The sequence below is a fragment of the Parasteatoda tepidariorum genome, chromosome 12, assembly GCF_982258835.1.
Source record: "Parasteatoda tepidariorum strain Cologne lab strain chromosome 12, Ptep-v5.0, whole genome shotgun sequence".
NCBI classification, from domain to species: domain Eukaryota; kingdom Metazoa; phylum Arthropoda; class Arachnida; order Araneae; family Theridiidae; genus Parasteatoda; species Parasteatoda tepidariorum.
In genome coordinates, this window is record NC_141766.1 from 22,764,069 (window position 1) to 22,781,457 (window position 17,389).

The following is a 17,389-nucleotide window of genomic DNA, read 5'->3' on the forward strand; positions in this document are numbered from 1 at the left end:
AAAATGACATAAAATGATTATTTTGACACGGATGGTGGTAGTATTGAAATGACTAATGAATTATAGTAATGAAATGACTGTCCTTCCCGTATTTAACTTTCAGGAAAGAACGGCTATTTTTTTCTTTCGTTGAAAACAGTTATAGACTTTTGTTTTGTCTTAGCACATAGCTGACCGGCAACTTTTCCGAAAATTTCCCCATGTGCCCGGCTATTTTTTTTTTAAAGCGGATGTGGAAGCAAAAAAATATAAATAAACTTTAAAATTTTTATTTATTATTCAACTCTTAATATTTCTTTTTCGTATGATAAAAGGTATAACAATCACCTACGTGTTATGGCACACCTCAAGTTTTGCAAATATATCAGGTTTTGTAAGGTTATAATTAATTGGTAGAGAATTATATAGTAAAACTTGGAAGGTAAGGAAAAGTACGCCCACTTTTTAAAATAGTCACCACGAGACTATTTTAAAACGCTTGGCCACGAAAACACGAGTTAACTCGTGACCGGTCAGCAATGTGTTAATGAAAATAAGAAAACATGTAAATCAAGTATCAAAAAAAAAACTAAACAGCAGAAAATACTAACAAAACTATATACATTTGATTAAAAATTGATTTTAAAACGAAATATGCATATTCCGAACTGATTTCTTCAAAAACATCCATAACTAAAGCTTTAAAAATAAAAGTATTTTTTAATGCCTTTCAAAACATCATTACATTTTAGAATCACTTTTGCCACAATAACATTATTACATTTTCAAACCACCATTGCTTATGAAGACATTATGAAACCATATTTGATTATCAAAATATTATGGCATTTAAAAGCCATTATTTTTTGCCAGAGCATAAATACATTATAAAGCCATGCTTGACCATCAGAATATTATTACATTTTAAAGTTAAGCTTCATAAGTGCCATTGCTTTATAAGAGACCTTGTGTCGTTGATTTATAAGTATTACATACAAGTTCAACAAGATGAGAGAAGGCAATGATAATCCATTAAAAAAATGAGCCATAATGCTCAGAATCGTGTAAATTTATATTCAAGTATGATGACTCAAAGAAGATAACAATCTATTTAAAAATGAACCAAGATGCTCACATTTCTGGTTAATTTGCAATTAAGAATGAAGACTCATGGAAAACAATAACAATCCATTCAAAAATTGAACCACGATGCTCATATTCGTATCTTGTTTTCAATAAAGGATGATAAATGATAGAAAACAATAATCATCCATAGAAAAAATGAACCATGAAGCTCATATTCGTGGTACTTTTACAATCATTTATTTTTTAGCGAGAAAAAAACTGTTTAAGCTATCGTAAGTTTAAAAAATATAGTAGTTTTAATTTCAAAATCTGAGGTACTATATCTACTAAGACAAAAGCAATAAAGCGTTACTGTAAAACACAATTGTCAATCGAATTTAATTATGATTAAACATAAGTAATTCCTCAAACCTCTGACGAATATAGATCTACATTTTGCAGAACCAAAACTTACGTTACGTTTCATATTGCCAAAATATGACTTCTTTGCATATAAATAAGTTGATCTGAAAGTTTTGAATTCTTGTGCAAAGGGAGAAGACATTATTGAATTTTTCGTGAGGAAAAAAAATACTCTCTTACCCCTTTTTCCATTTTCATATCCTCATGTTGAATCTCAATTCAAAATTGAGGACTGCGCTCTCACGTATTCAATTTTGAGCATATTAAATGCCCTAGCCTTTTTCCAAGCATTCGTGGGACATATTTCAACCAAGTTCAATTTATAGTTATTGCTTGGTCCATGTTTGCATCACATTGAGAAAATATTTCTTTTTAATAGATGTTATTTTAGTGAAAAGTAAAGCCTTTTTGAATGTATTTTTAAGGGTTGTCTATGAATATTTCATTTTCAAACACCCAAAATCTATGGAGTCATAACAGAATACAAACATTTTTGAGAAATGCGTATTTGTAATTGTAACTCGAAATCGTCCCAAAGAAATCTTCAATATTCCATCTTGGTGTTCAATTTATACAACTTCTAACAGATATTTATTTTCCGTTTTTCTATTATATTATAAGCATTTCTTATATGAACACTTTTCGTAACAGCTTTTTTTGATCAAAAAAATCAATCAAAAATTTTTGATAGAATATGTATGTAACATTCTTGAAAGAAATTGTTAGTAAAAAATTGCTCTATAAAATAAAGAACTTTCTTCCTAGTTTACCAGTTCACGTGTCTATTTTGAAAAAGAAGAGACATCTTTACTTCTCATTGCGAAAATGCAAGTACCTTTGAAGAATTACAGTTTTCCATTAAATATTTCTAAAATTTCTGCTTTAATGCATGAAAATTTATGCTTCCTTAAACGTTAAATATATGCTAATTTCTGCAATCACGCATGCGCAGTACATGAACTGCATGCAAGCTAAACACAAGGTATTAACTTGGTAAAGTTTAAATTATACGTCATAGCTTTCAACGCTACGCTAATCAAATAACAACTGAGCGATTTCATGGTGAAAGAACAATTAGCAATTACAATTTTATCCAGTTTTTTAACGTCTAGTTATAAAAAAAAATTTTTACCATTGACAAGCATTTTCTGGTAAAATATTGCAGACATAGATCTATATTTACAAAATAATTTTCGCAAATATTTTAATTAATTTCATGCGAAACATGCGAGATTAAAACGTGGATTCGCCCAGCTAAGTTTACAGAGCAACAGGCACTTAAAAATAAAATAAATATTAGAATACGCTTAGAAAAAAATTAAAAATACTGCAATAAAAAATTTACTATTTTTATTGGAATATATATATATATATATATATATATATATATATATATTCTTTTTTTTTGACTGCTCCTTACACTATTGTATTGATATATTTTGTTTGGCTATATTAAAACAATATTAGAAAGCACTCTTTCACTCTTTTTTGCGTGAGAGCTGAACGCAAGATATCTTCTCATTATTTTGTTTTCCTGCTTTTTAATAATTTTTTTAAGACATTTTTTTAAAAATATCTTATTTTAATGATTTTTTCTTCTTCTCTTTTCTTAATCTTTATTATTTTCCATGTTTTCTCTATATTTCAAACTTATTTTATGAGTTCTATATGCGTGCAGCTAATTCGCAGTAAATAAAATAAAACTTATTAATTTTCTTAATAAGTTTAAATAAAACTTACTAAAATTATTGCTTTGATTTCCTTTGCCAGAAATTTAAAATTGAATTTAATAATTTCTAAACGATAGAAGTTTCGCTTTCAAATCGTATTTATATATATATATATATTTTATTTATTTATCCTTTTCTTTATGACCTAACATTTAATTAAAGAAAAAAAAAAGTCCATTTAATCAAATGCAAAATCAAATTATTCAAATATATTGTCAATTTACTCAGTTAAATTAAAAAGTCAATCAAATAAACGGTTTTTAAGCCATGCCTTAAAGTATCATGATAAAATTACCGATTTTTACCACTTTAACCAAATTTTGTAGCATATTTTAAAACCATACTTAATTTTTAATTTTACTAAATTCATTACCAAAGCGCTTCAGTAAAAATTACTAAGTCTTTTGGTGTTTCTATATAGCCTGAAATACGCTAAATTTTACCATATTCAGATAGTTTTTACCATTCTTTTTTCTCAGAGTAGCTTTTTTCAGCAATAGTTTTCATTAGTTTTAATTTTTACACATGTGTAGGATAATTGTCGGGTTTTATTGAATTTAATCTTTAGTGAAAGGCTTAAGATCTTCCTTTAAAACAACTTTTGTGTGTTACATTTTCATTCTTTTTACCTCTTTCAATGCGTGGTAGGAATCTTATCAAAGTTTTATATGTCAGAAAATATATTAAAATAATTTCTGTTTAAAAATATATTCTGAACGCATAAATTAAAACTCTCTTTGATTAAAAAAAATTATATTCTTCAATTATAACTTTTAAAGTAAAGTTATAAAATTTATTTTTGATATGTTACATTAAATTCACAACTTCATTGTTACCAGCCTTTCTCCCTGAGCGTCATTACCACTTAGAATTAGCGCATAACTATTATATCATTAAGTATTAAATTAAAATGAGTTTCAAGCTTAATTTAATAAAGCCTTTACAAAGTATATAGATCTAAGTGTGTATAATGTATCTAAGTTAAATCTTTAACCTTCTAATAATCTTTTCTCAGAAATGTAAGTTTAATATGACAGTAATGGTTAGTATGATATATACGTCTTTATAGTTTAAGATTTTATCGTTATTATTTGATAATATCTTTAGTTAAACGTTACAATGAATAACATTCAATAAGGTAAGTAATGTTAATAAATTCGGAAGAAGTAATATTTAATAAGGTAGAGCAATTTTGTAAAGTACCTGTGTCATATTAGTTGTTAAAACATTAAGTAAATTGAAAATAACACATGTATTACTACAGTGCAATTGAAAAAACAACGATTTATTTCGAAAAAGTGGCTTAATGACAATTTTTTTTCTATTGCTGGGCCGAGGTATCCCGGACTAGAGAATATATCCCGGATATTAGAGAATCGGACTCCGGTCCGGAGGGGCCTTGATTCGATCTTCGAATCAGCTAAGACCCACCGAGTATATGCGATATGCGTACTCGTAAAGTTTGTGGAATCAGAAGACCTGTGGTGCGTAGTACCATGGGTACAGGAATCTGGAGAAAATTTCCTTCCTCTTCTGATCTATGTTTAAATTGAGGAAGTTTCCTCATCAAATTAGGAAGGCAATGTTTTTGGATCATCCTAAGGGATGTTTCCCAGACAGTCTGCAATAGCGCATTGCATTGCTCTATGCGACTTAAATAAAATACCTACTAACCTATATTTCTAATACTAATGCTATAAACGCTAATCTAGAATTTCAGAAAATTGATAAAGCAAAATTTATTTTTGGAAAGAAAAAAATTGTGCAATAAGTAGTTAATCATACAAAAATGACAAATATATGAAAATCTCAATTTTGAATTTTTTGTCACTTGCGTTCATTTCTCCGTTCCAGGGTAATATATTATAAATAAATCATGGATATTATAAATATACACGTAAATGTCAAAAAATAAATATTTATTTGCACATTTTTAACGCGATTCCAAAGTTTTTGTCTTAATTTAATGATTTATTATAAGCTTTTTTTATGCACAAGGATACTATATGAATTAATAAGTTTTGTTGATGTGACTAAATGCAATTGAAAGACTTGGAGCATTATTATGATAAGCCACATAATGATTAGCCATGAAATTATTCAATGAAGCGTTTTTGGAGAAAAAACATTGTAACTTTATGTGTATTCTAAAGTTATTCAGAGGAAATTTTGGAAACTTTTAAGTACCTCTTAGTAAACAATAGAAAAAATTTGTTTAAAGCAATCGTGGCTTATTTATTTTACTACTTGAAACCTTTTAATCATTCTACAGTTAAATTATATTTTATTGTATCTAGCTATCTATTTTCACCATCAAATGTATGATTAATAATTAAAACAAATAATTAAAAGTAACTTTTTTGTTACAGAAAACAATTAAATTTCTTTGATAAACGAGTTTTACAATTGGGCTAAAAAAATTCAGATTCCTTTATATAGCTTTAAAATAATTGCCAAAGTACGCAAAAATTGACATTAACAAAAAGGAGGCTAAATTTTATAGGACTCTCCTACCACAACAATTTGAGCAATATTAATTAAGATATAAAATCACCGGAATACCGATATAAAATCCCCCTACTTCCATATAGACGTTTCAGAATCAAAATTATTGGGAAAAAAATGAATGTTTATTTAGAGAAACTGCGCTGTGGTGTTTGATTTTGTAGCTTAAAATAATATTGGCACTATACTTAATAGCTCTGGAACCATTAAGATAGGATCATAGAACGTGACAATCGGATCTTTAGAACAAAAGCTATGAAAGTGTTCCGATTTTTATTTTGCGCAATATACAAAAGCATCTTTCTTTATTGTATAAACTTATATCTAATCAAGACGATTGATATTTTCTTGATGCATTGTAGGCGTGCTAATGTGCTTTTTACATCGTAGATATGATAGATGTTTTCGCATTTCAAGAAATTCGATATACCAGCTATGATACAGAACGAAATATTTCGGAACGTTCTCCCTCAAATCACACACTAGAGCTTTTTTAAAAGAGACATCAACTTTGATCATCCGGGCAAAGGATGCTGAATATTCTTTTTTATTTTCTTTAAGTTTTTCTTTTCAAATCCTTTTGAGGTTTTTTTAAAACATTTTAAGTTTTTTTAACCACCATATTTTTAAAATTTTTTGCTCTCTAGAGTAAAAAAATTTGAAGTAGTTTATAACTGAGTTGATTTAAACTAGTTATATTCTTTTATTAATTTTGGAGGAAATTAACTTTGAAAGAAAGAAATTATTAGAAACAAATTAAAAATATTAAAAAAAACTGCTTAAATTTTATTTTATTTTTAATATAATTTTTTTTAAATTTCAGAAAATTTATAAGTAATTTGATTAAAGCTAATTATCAGTAGCTGCTCAGCAAGTATTTTTAAACAGTTTCAGCTTTTAACAGTTCAGTTGTTCAGTTCTATAACAGTTTAGTCTTCAGGAAAATGAAAATTCTTAATAGCTTAAAATTTAATTAATAAAAAATTAACTAAATTTTTAGTTAATAATTATGAACAAAATAATAAAGTCTTTATCTTATTTTGCTCACAATTTATATACTGGGTTCACTATTTAAATTCGGGATGAAATTTCTGTGAAAAGTATTAGCACTCTGAGTACAGTATCCGTAAAATCCATTTTACTGTTTTTAAAGAAAAATTTTATACCGTAATGCTTACAGCAATATATAATTAATTACAGTCATTCAATGATTTTACAATAAATATTAGTGTAAAAATTAGAAAAAATCACATTTTTATTCTTATAAAATTTCACAGTAAAAATGATACCCGGAGTATTAACACTTTTTACCGTAATTTCATTCTAACATTTTTACAGTACACTTGTTTTATAATTTTAATTTCTTAAATGAAAAGTGGAAATGTCACTATTGTCAGATATTACTCAAGAATGTCACAAATGATATAAAGAAGACAGCCATTTTACAATGGTAAAAACAATTAACTAAGTTAAATATGTAAAACAAAACTTTAAAATAATGCTTCTACTCTGAGTTATCCATGAATTAACGAAGCATGATTTAAACAATTCACAGAGCAATATTTTTGCAGTTTAATTAATTAGAGACAAAAAATATAAGTCGACACCATATAAGAAAACACAACAAACTACAACTCTGTTTAATTTTCTTGAATAAGTAAACAATTGCTTACATAATCTGAAAGCAATAATAAGCCGTTGAACTGTACTGAATAAATAAGACATTGAATGTTATGGTAAACTTTAAATGCATATAAGAAGCAAAACATATTTTAAAAAATACATTTCAGTTTGCAATCACTAAGAAAAATTAGTTGCATAAAAAATGTAAAAAAAAACTTTATTACTATATTTTTATGCAACTGTGTTAAACTAAGCGCTTGAATTTTGAAAAACTTATGATCCATTTCCTTATTTTTAAATGCATTTATTTCTAATCTCATTTAACAACGAAATATTGAAATTGAAAACTTGAAAACTGTTCTAAAACGCACGGCTTTTACAGAATCGTTTTCTCAAAAAAGTTTGTTCTATTTCTTACCACAAATTATTTTTAAAATGAATTAGGAGATTGCATAAAATCAAACGAAGTCATTAGTTAAGTGTCATGAAAAGTTTTCAGGAACTGTAACTAGGTTTGTTCCGGATCATGGGTCCATCTATACATAAAGAGAGGTTAACCCCTAAAGTACGAGGGCTGCTATTTATATTTCTGGCCTTGGCAACAGTAAGTGTTGCTAGGCGACCGCAGACGATTTTAATCGAAAGTTTGATATTTTTAAACATAAATTCAGCAGACGATTTACCATTATAGCTTCATTTGTGTTGTTGACAGTAAATTGAAAAGTTCTTCTCTTTCAAAAAATGGAATTGAATCGCGAAAATTTTCGTGCCATTATTTTTCATAACTTTCGACGTGGATTGTCAAGACAAGAGTGCTTCGATGAACTTAATTCTTTATTTAGTGATAAAGCGCCATCCTACAGCACTGTAAAAAATTGGTATAACGAATTTAATCTTGGTCGATGTTCGATCCAGGACGAATCCCGTGCAGGTCGTCCAAAATCCGTTGTTGTGCCAGAAAAGATCGATGCTGTGCGTGAACTGATAAAGCAAGATCGTCATGTGACATACCGTGAGATAGAGGCGTCTTTGGACATTAGTATGACTAGCATCAATAAAATATTGCATGAACATTTGAGCATAAAAAAAATTTGTTCGCGTTGGATCCCGCATAATCTGACAAACGCTCAAAAAAAGGCTCGTGTCGATTGGTGCAAGGAAATGTTGGAAAAATACGTTCTAGGTACATCAAAGGCTGTGTATAACATCTACACAGGTGACGAATCATGGATCTATGCATATGAGCCGGAAACAAAACAGCAATCAACTGTATGGGTCTTCCAAGACCAACAAAAGCAAAACCAACAAAACCAGCAAGCAAGACCAGCAAAACCAACAAAAGTTGTTCGAGGAAGAAGCACATCGAAGCAAATGATTGCCTGTTTCTTCGGCATTAACGGTCATGTGGCAACAGTGGCGTTAGAGCAACGCAGGACGGTCAATTCTGAATGGTACACGACCATTTGTTTGCCAGAAGTCATCGGAGAAATTCGAAAAAAACAGAACAGGCGAATCATTCTTCATCATTCATCATGACAATGCAAGCTCTCACACGTCGACTCAAACAAAGGCATTTCTGACGGAGCGAAAGATCGAACTGATGGGTCATCCGCCGTACAGCCCTGATTTGGCACCCAATGACTTCTTCTTATTCCCACACATCAAAAATAAATTACGTGGACAACGATTTTCGACCCCCGAAGAAGCGGTTGATGCATTCAAAGCGCATGTTTTGGAATTACCTCAATCGGACTGGAAAAAGTGCTTTGAAAATTGGTTCAAACGCATGCACAAGTGTATTGATCATCATGGAGAATATTTTGAAAAACAATAAAACCAATTTCGATCCTACATATTTGTTTTTTCATCATTAGGCCAGAAATATAAATAGCAACCCTCGTATGAACTGGAGGAACGTTAACCGCCTAAAAAACACGGTAAAAAATAAATGGCGGCAACTACTTTACACGAAATTGGTACTACAATAGGTGTTCCAATTCACCAAGCAGTACTACAATTCAAAATAACAGTAAGATAAGAAGCACGAAAGAATCAGTAACGTTATTTTCACGATAAAATATAAAATAAGAATCCTTAATTCAGAATGAATTTATGCACTAGCTCTTAAAATAAAATTAGTTTCTAAATCAAGCATACACCTACACTGTAAAAACTGTGTTGCAATATCTTTTCGAATATGACGTTGAACAAGCCAAAAATACTGCGTGATGGAACACTTTATTAAGGGTTAATACCAAACTGAGCATTCAAATGCCATTCCAAGGGTGCAATTGTATGTGTGCTTTTAGTTGTGTAAAAAATATATTTAAATTTTTAAATCTCTGAGAACTGTAAAAATTATATTATAATGTACTATTTACGTAAAAATTAAATGTTAGAAAAAGAATGCAAAAACAAAAATAATTTACTTCTTGCACAACTAAAAACGTACATACATATTTTAATGAGACCTTTTGTTTTGGTTGATACATAGCAGCGTCGAAGATTTCCACTAACTCACGCCAACTTGCATCCAAAGGCAAAAACTCTTTAGACGATATTCAAAGCTCGCCAAATTTTTGGAAGTGAAAATTATTCTCGTTTGGTGTGAATAGGCGAGAGTTTGATACAAGCTTATTCCTTTAAATATGTTTAAACTTCAATTGTAATGTTTAAATTGCATATGGAATTTCGATTCGGTGTTAACGTTAAATAAAGTGTTTCGTCACCCAATTTTTTTAGGTTGATTGACATTATATTCAGAGACATATTACATCACAGTTTATACAGTTTAACTTTAAGGCTCAACAAAAATGTCTTAAAATAATCAGACTCAAACATTTTTCTTTAAAAAAGGCTGATTTGAATTGTTAAACTGTAACGTAATGAATTTTATTAACATTATTTTTTATCAATTTTAGGTTTCTCATATTCAGAAAAATAAAAATGTTAACTTCAAAATATATTCCACTTTTTTGACATATATTCATGAAATAGAGCAATATGTATTTGAATCTCATGAAACTTGCCCATCATGAAGTAAGCCCATTTTTGAGTAATAACTATAATGAGTCTAGAGATTAAAAATAATCAAATGATGTCATAATTCAAATAATATTAAGTAATAAAAGTGCCAAAAAATCACTAGGGTGTCATCATATTTTGAAACTTGCATAAACCTCAGAATCTAAATGAAGGTTTTAACATTTTAATGCAACGCCCTTTGTGTATAAAGAGAGCAATTCTTCTTTTTTTTTTAAGAAATGTATTACAGTTATAAAATCTTTTCACCAAGAAAATAAATTATTCAAAAACATATCTTTGCAAAACTCCATTTATTTAAATAAACTTTTTTTAAGAAGCATTTGAAATGAAACAATATGCATTTGAATCCCTTGTTACTTTGAACATGCCTATTTTTGAAATCGATTTTTGTTTCATCCATTATCGTTTTTCTCTCTATATAAAACTTCTACCCACCTTAGCACAAAATAATGCCCAATCATAACGAATGAGACTTTTTAGATGTATTGTGGGCGTGCAAATGTGCCTTCTACATCGTACTTGAGATGGATGCTTTCGTGTTTCATACAATTCGATGAGCCAGCGGGGTTACTGAACCAAATGTCTTGGAAAGCCTTTCTATCAAATGACATAATAGAGAGAAGAGTTATTCAGGGAAAGTTTCCTTTTCCGAAGGAATTCCTCGTTTACAAAAGAAGAATGGGAATTATCTAAAGGGATTATCTTGGTGTAGTTGCAAATTAGCAACCAAAAGATTTGCTTAAAAGTCTTTTGTGTTTGCAAGACTAGACACAATAAATTGTGTCGAATTAAGAGAAAGTTTAAGATTTAAAATTGGTCGAAAAATATTGTTCAAACAGTTACACTGTAAAAATACCTGATCAATTAAAGTAAAAACTACTGGCACTCGGTGTGCCAGTACTTATTACTGTAAAGTTTTGCGGAACAAAATATCTATAATACCGTAATTGTTACAGTAATATTTACTGTAATAACACTTTCATTAAATAACTAAAATTCATAAAATGAAATAAAATTTTAAAACATACACGTAGCACAGAGAGAATATTAAGACTGATTTGAAGTAGGCTTAACAGAACAGAAGCTAATTGAAATTATGCATCATAAATTTATTGAAAACAGTTCACAGATATTTAAATGTTAAATGTATCAAAGTTTAAATATATATAACTATTTTACAAAACTAAACCTTACATATTTTAAAGGCAAACTTATGTTTCTGTATATTTTTAGAAGCGTGGAACACGACAACAAACTCGCACCAGCTCGTATTGAATTGTAAGCAATTTACCAACAACGCCAAAATTGTTGCTTACGAAAGTGAATATAATTCACAAATTAGTGTTAATGCGAGTTAGCTAGAAGTAAACTTTTTCCGTTCTAAGTGCTTAGATTTATTCACACCCTTTAAACTTTAAAAGAAGCCTCAATTTCAAGTTTACCTGAAATATAAAGTGTTCCAATTTTTCCCAAATTAGGAGAGATATACTACAGTTTTTACAGTGTATTGCAGAACCTTTAAGCTCTCTAAAGATCTTGCTTATATCTTACGTACGTAAATGTACAAAATGCTACATAAAATGCAAAATTTCTGTAATGAATCCTCGATTATTTCAGTACTGCAAAACTCCACACAAAATTAGGTGGTCGGGGAGTGTGGTACTGAAACCAGTTGATTACTAACATCATTTGGTGTTAAACAAAACTTTTAGTGGATTAGTGCGTGAATAGACCATTACTATCCTCGAATTATAAGTGTGAATGAATATTTGACTATCGCCAATAGAGTAGTAGTATAAGTCCATTACGGCCTGAACAAACAAATCAATTAGTGCTTACTAATTTCAGTTAAAGTGTCTTTATCAAAACCCTGAAATTTAAATTTTGATATCATATTTTATTTTCCTATTATAAAGACTTATATATCTTTTATTTTATAGGACTATTTAGTGTGGAAATTCAGAAGACGTTAGTCCTTCAAATTTTTATACCGGTTGGATTTGGAGCTTCGATATTAGCTGACGACACAAAACCTATTTTCTTTGGTAAGCATTTTCTCGTGCTTTTATAAACATATAACTGCAAACACTACTTTTGCTTACTTTCAATCACTTTTACTAACGGTTGACATCAGAATCACAATTAACAACAATATTTTTTAATTTAAATGGTAAATAATTTCAACGTTATATGAATAAAATCACCTGCGACCAAAATTGCATTAAAATTCTAGTTCATTAAAAAAGTTAACCTAATTCAAAATCTCCAAAAATAGTGCATCTTGCATCGTTACCAACATATTGAAAGCAAAGGTATTTAGTAAAAAAAAATATAAAAATAACCTTCATGAAGCATGATGAATTATTTGATAATAAAAGTAGAATATAAAGACAAAATATTTTTATGATTCTCTTCATTATAAAAAAATTCTTTCGATATCTAGTTTTAATGTGTCAAAATTACACAATAAGAAAACAGTATGATCAAAACTACAAGAATACGTTAAAATTAATGCGCTCTAGGGGAACACCAAAAAGCACTGTAATTTTTACCGAAACGCTTTGATAATAATGTTGGTAAAATTAGCAATAAAATATCATTTTATAATATATAATAAAATTTGGTAAATGTGGAAAAAAAATTGGCAATATCACCATGAGCATGACATTTAATTGGCCAAATTTACTTTTCATTTTTGTATTTTTTACAAAATTTGTGGTAATAAGAACTATAATTTTGAAAACCATAATTTCTGGTAAACCGTTACCATATGAATGAAAAAAGTATCTTACGAATGGTTTAAATACCGTATAATGTTTTTGTTCCATTAACAATAATTGTGAGTTTTTTGCTGAAAATGTCATGACCATAGAATACGGTAAATTTACAAGAATTTCTTTCTTCGTTCAAGATAATTGGAAAATAAAGCTTTTCACTACATTTTATCAGAAGACTGTATAACAAATTAAATTCTTTACTGTTCATGATATTATACAGATATTTGAAAGAGTATCATAAACATCTCTTATCCTTAAACCAAAACCATGAACAAGACCATTTTCAAAGAATGTGTAAATAACTATTTTTAAATTCTTGTACAAAATATTAGTTTATTTTTAAAAAAGGCATATCAGAAACTAAAATATAAAACATAAAATAAAAACTTTCTTCCTTTAAAGCTAAAAGCAGGAGCGATAATTAATTATCAGTCACAATTGCTACTATTTTTTGGAATTCTTTTTTGAATTAATTATTTAGAGACACATAAAAAACTTTTCTCGAAAATTGGTTGTCTATTTACCCCAGAGACTATATTTGATATTTGAAAAATATTAAAAATTATCCTTTCAAAGTTAATCTTACCATTTTACCAATTATTATTTCTATTTCAATTACTCAAATGAAAAGACTTTATTTATCATAAATATCTAGCAGTTATTTTTTACAGTAACCAGGAATTTTTAACTACTTGTTAATTGAAAGAAAAACAGTGCATTCTTCTTTTATTGTTACATTTAATTCAATGTATTTTTATTTTTGAGTTTTAATACTAATTATCACTATTACTTAAAAGCTCAAAAAAATTTTGCATTTATGTGTTTTGCTATATGTTTATGGATTAAAAGCTTAGCTAATGGGAAAAATAAATTTCCATATTTCTTTAGAAATAATTTTTTCTTCATATATAAAGTAATGTTTATCAGGTTATTCAGTTAGTGAAATGAAAAACTAGCATTAGAAACATATATATAATATTCCATTATCTAGCAACGTTATTTCTCTTGGGAGAAACGTAACAAATTTTTAATTAATAAGTATTCAAAATTAATTTTTAATTGTTAAATAACATGACAAGTAAGCAAATAAATACAAGAAAACACGAAGAAAATTAAGAAAAACAATAAGTTTCATTTATTGCGCATAAGCTGCAAGTAAACAGAACTCATTAGATAAGTTCAAAATGAAGATAAAACAAAGAAAAAGTATAGACATATGAAAAAAGGGGGAATATAATAAGTAAAAAAATAACAAAATACAGTTTTAAAAAAAAAAGGATGAAATTTTATTTAAAAAAACCGAAAAAAAAAGATATTATCTTTTTATCAGCCCACACGATTATTTCCGCAAAAAAGAGTGCTTTCCGATATTGTATCAATAAAGCCGTAGCAAAATATATTAATACAATAGTGTGAGGAGCACTGAAAAATTTTTTTTACAAAAATTACAGCAAATAAAATGGAACACACACACACACACATATATATATATATATATATATATATATATATATATATATATATATATATATATATATATATATATATATATATATATATATATATATATATATATATATATATATATATATGGTATCGGTATACCGGAAATTCTGGTTTTCAAAATTATTGTTCTTATTACCAGACATTCAGTAAAGAATACAAAACTGAACTGTTTATTTAACTGAATAAATGGTTTTTATGTACTTCTCTAAAGTATCATGATAAAATAACAAAATCTTACATCTGTTACCAAATTTTGTCGCAGATTATGAAACCATACTTTATTGTTAATTTTACCAAAATTATTAAAGGTTAAAGGTAAAGGCTTACGTAAAAATTTCCGACCTTTTTCGTCCTTCCATGGAACCGGAAACATGATAAATTTTACCATATTCAGATCATTTTAACCAAACTTTTTTCTCAATGTACAAATGCAAACTGAATATTTGTTGGACTTTTAAATAATAATATGATTCTTGTTGTTCCATCTCTGATAATCTCTGTCCCAAATTTTAATTATTTCAAATTAATGAAAATTTATACTTCTATAAAAATCGTTTTTTTCAAATTCATCTCTAATAATATTAAGTATAGAAATGAGAACATCTAAATTATAAAAATATAGTATAAGAATATGAAGTATAAAAATATTAAAACAACCATAACACTCATATTTAAAATTTGTGTAAACAATTTTAGCTCTATTCATTGCAAGATAATAAATATATGAATAAATTAATAAAGTAAATCTAAAACAAAACTTAATTTAAAACTAAAATTATGTATCTCGTCGATCGGATTAATGAAATGGAATGATGAAATGAAATTATGAATGAAATGTATATGAATGTTTTAATGAAATATGAAATGAATGTTTTAATGAAATGAAATTATATTCAACAAAGTACATCTAATTTAAACGAATTTGATTCAATGACTATAAATTTTATTTTGCAGTTAAATTATATCTATAATAATCGCAATTAAAAATCAAAGTTTTTAAAAAAACTGACAAAATGCTTTGGCACCATACAATAATACTTTCCATTTGTCTAACTTAAACACATTTTTTTATTTAAAATTCTGTTAACCATTTTAAATGAAAATTTAAATGCGTTAAGGAGCTTTCAAATGCTGATTCTCAAAAAATCAGTTGTTTACAAAAATAGCGAAGGTAACAATAAAACAAAGCTGAGTGACAAGTTATTTCTAAACTTCCAACTCAATGTTATTTTCGCTGCACTAGCACTTTTCTCATTTCCTTCTATTAAGCTTTGAATTTTCAAAAAGCCAGAAACATTTCTTATTCCTATTTTTTTCTTTTTACTTTTTCTTTTTACATTTTCTTTATAACTTTTAAAATGTCATTTTCCAAACATGACTTTCAAAAATTTTGACAGAATTATATTCCTAAGATTCCTATTTTGCATTTACTATTTGTACTACAACTTATGCTGAGTCCCGTTTGAAAAATCATATATGACATGTAATTTGAATTTAAAGTAGTATTACTTTAATGTGAAAGATAAAGTTAGTTATGAATTATTTATACAATAAGTTTAAGTGTAAATGTTTAACAAAATAAACTATTTTCTTCGTGTGCCAAAATATTTATTTGAGATTTATTTGATTTGAAAATTAGCCATCAAAAGTTAGGTTTTTTTCTCTCTCATCATGCACTGTTAGACATTTCTTGGAGAAAATAGTTAAATAACAATTTATTGCATTGTTATTTTATCATATTCCGACAAAACAGGCAAATAACCATAAATAAGATGGTATTCAAACTTTTAACTGTGAGAAAACCTTTTACTAACTGGTTTCACCTAATAAGGTTAAAGAACCAGATTTTTATCGCACCAATTAGCCCATCTAATGAAGCCACAAATAAATATATATATATATATATATATATATATATATATATATATATATATATATATATATATATATATATATATATATATATATATATATATATATATATATATATATATATATATATATATATATATATATATATATATATATATATATATATATATATATATATATATATATATATATATATATTAACATTTTGTATTGTGTACCTTAGCTCCTTTGTCTGAAATTTCATTCCTAATTTTCTGCAAATAGAAAGTCACATTCTTTTACTTTTCTCTCAAATCATTTGTTTGCGAGGGAAAAAATATACATTAGCAAAAAAATCGATCATCATAATAGCTATATTCTAAGAGCAAACAAAATCTCTTATTTTTTTCCTTAACATATCAAACAATTCCTTATGTAATTTAACGTTAAGTGCCTTTTCACCTAGCAAGTTAAAGTGGCTTTAACATCATTTAGCTCGTAAAAGTATTCAGCCCTCTGTAAAACTTATTGTTAAATTTTAAAAAAAAGTATTGCATTTTATTTAGAAAAATTTACTTAAAAGTAGGATTTGATTGTATATAGGAATTATTTTATATTTTAACATTTTAAAATTAAACTTTACGTACTACTTAATTAAAACATTTTGTTAATTTATAACATCAAATATGTTGCATTTTATTTTAAAACATAATTTAATAAGAGAATTTAGTTAATACTTGAATATATCAAATTAATTTTAACGTAATTTAACGTTTAGATGTACATAAATAAATCTTAACGTAACTTAAATTTTAGTTTAGTTTTTTGCTTGTTAAAATGCTTTTTAATGGTATCACAACTTGGTTCACCGAAATATTCAGCCCC

At 27.3% G+C, this 17,389-nt stretch overlaps 1 protein-coding gene across 2 annotated transcripts in view; it reads left to right on the forward strand.

Moving 5' to 3' along the window:
* mAChR-A (muscarinic Acetylcholine Receptor, A-type) overlaps positions 1-17,389 on the forward strand; it is a 225,929-nt gene that overhangs the window by 149,097 nt on the left and 59,443 nt on the right. For both annotated transcript variants that reach the window (XM_071188208.2, XM_071188207.2), the window contains one exon: positions 12,311-12,415. The gene's annotated coding sequence lies outside the window, so the exon portion shown is untranslated. The remainder of the gene's footprint in view (positions 1-12,310; positions 12,416-17,389) is intronic.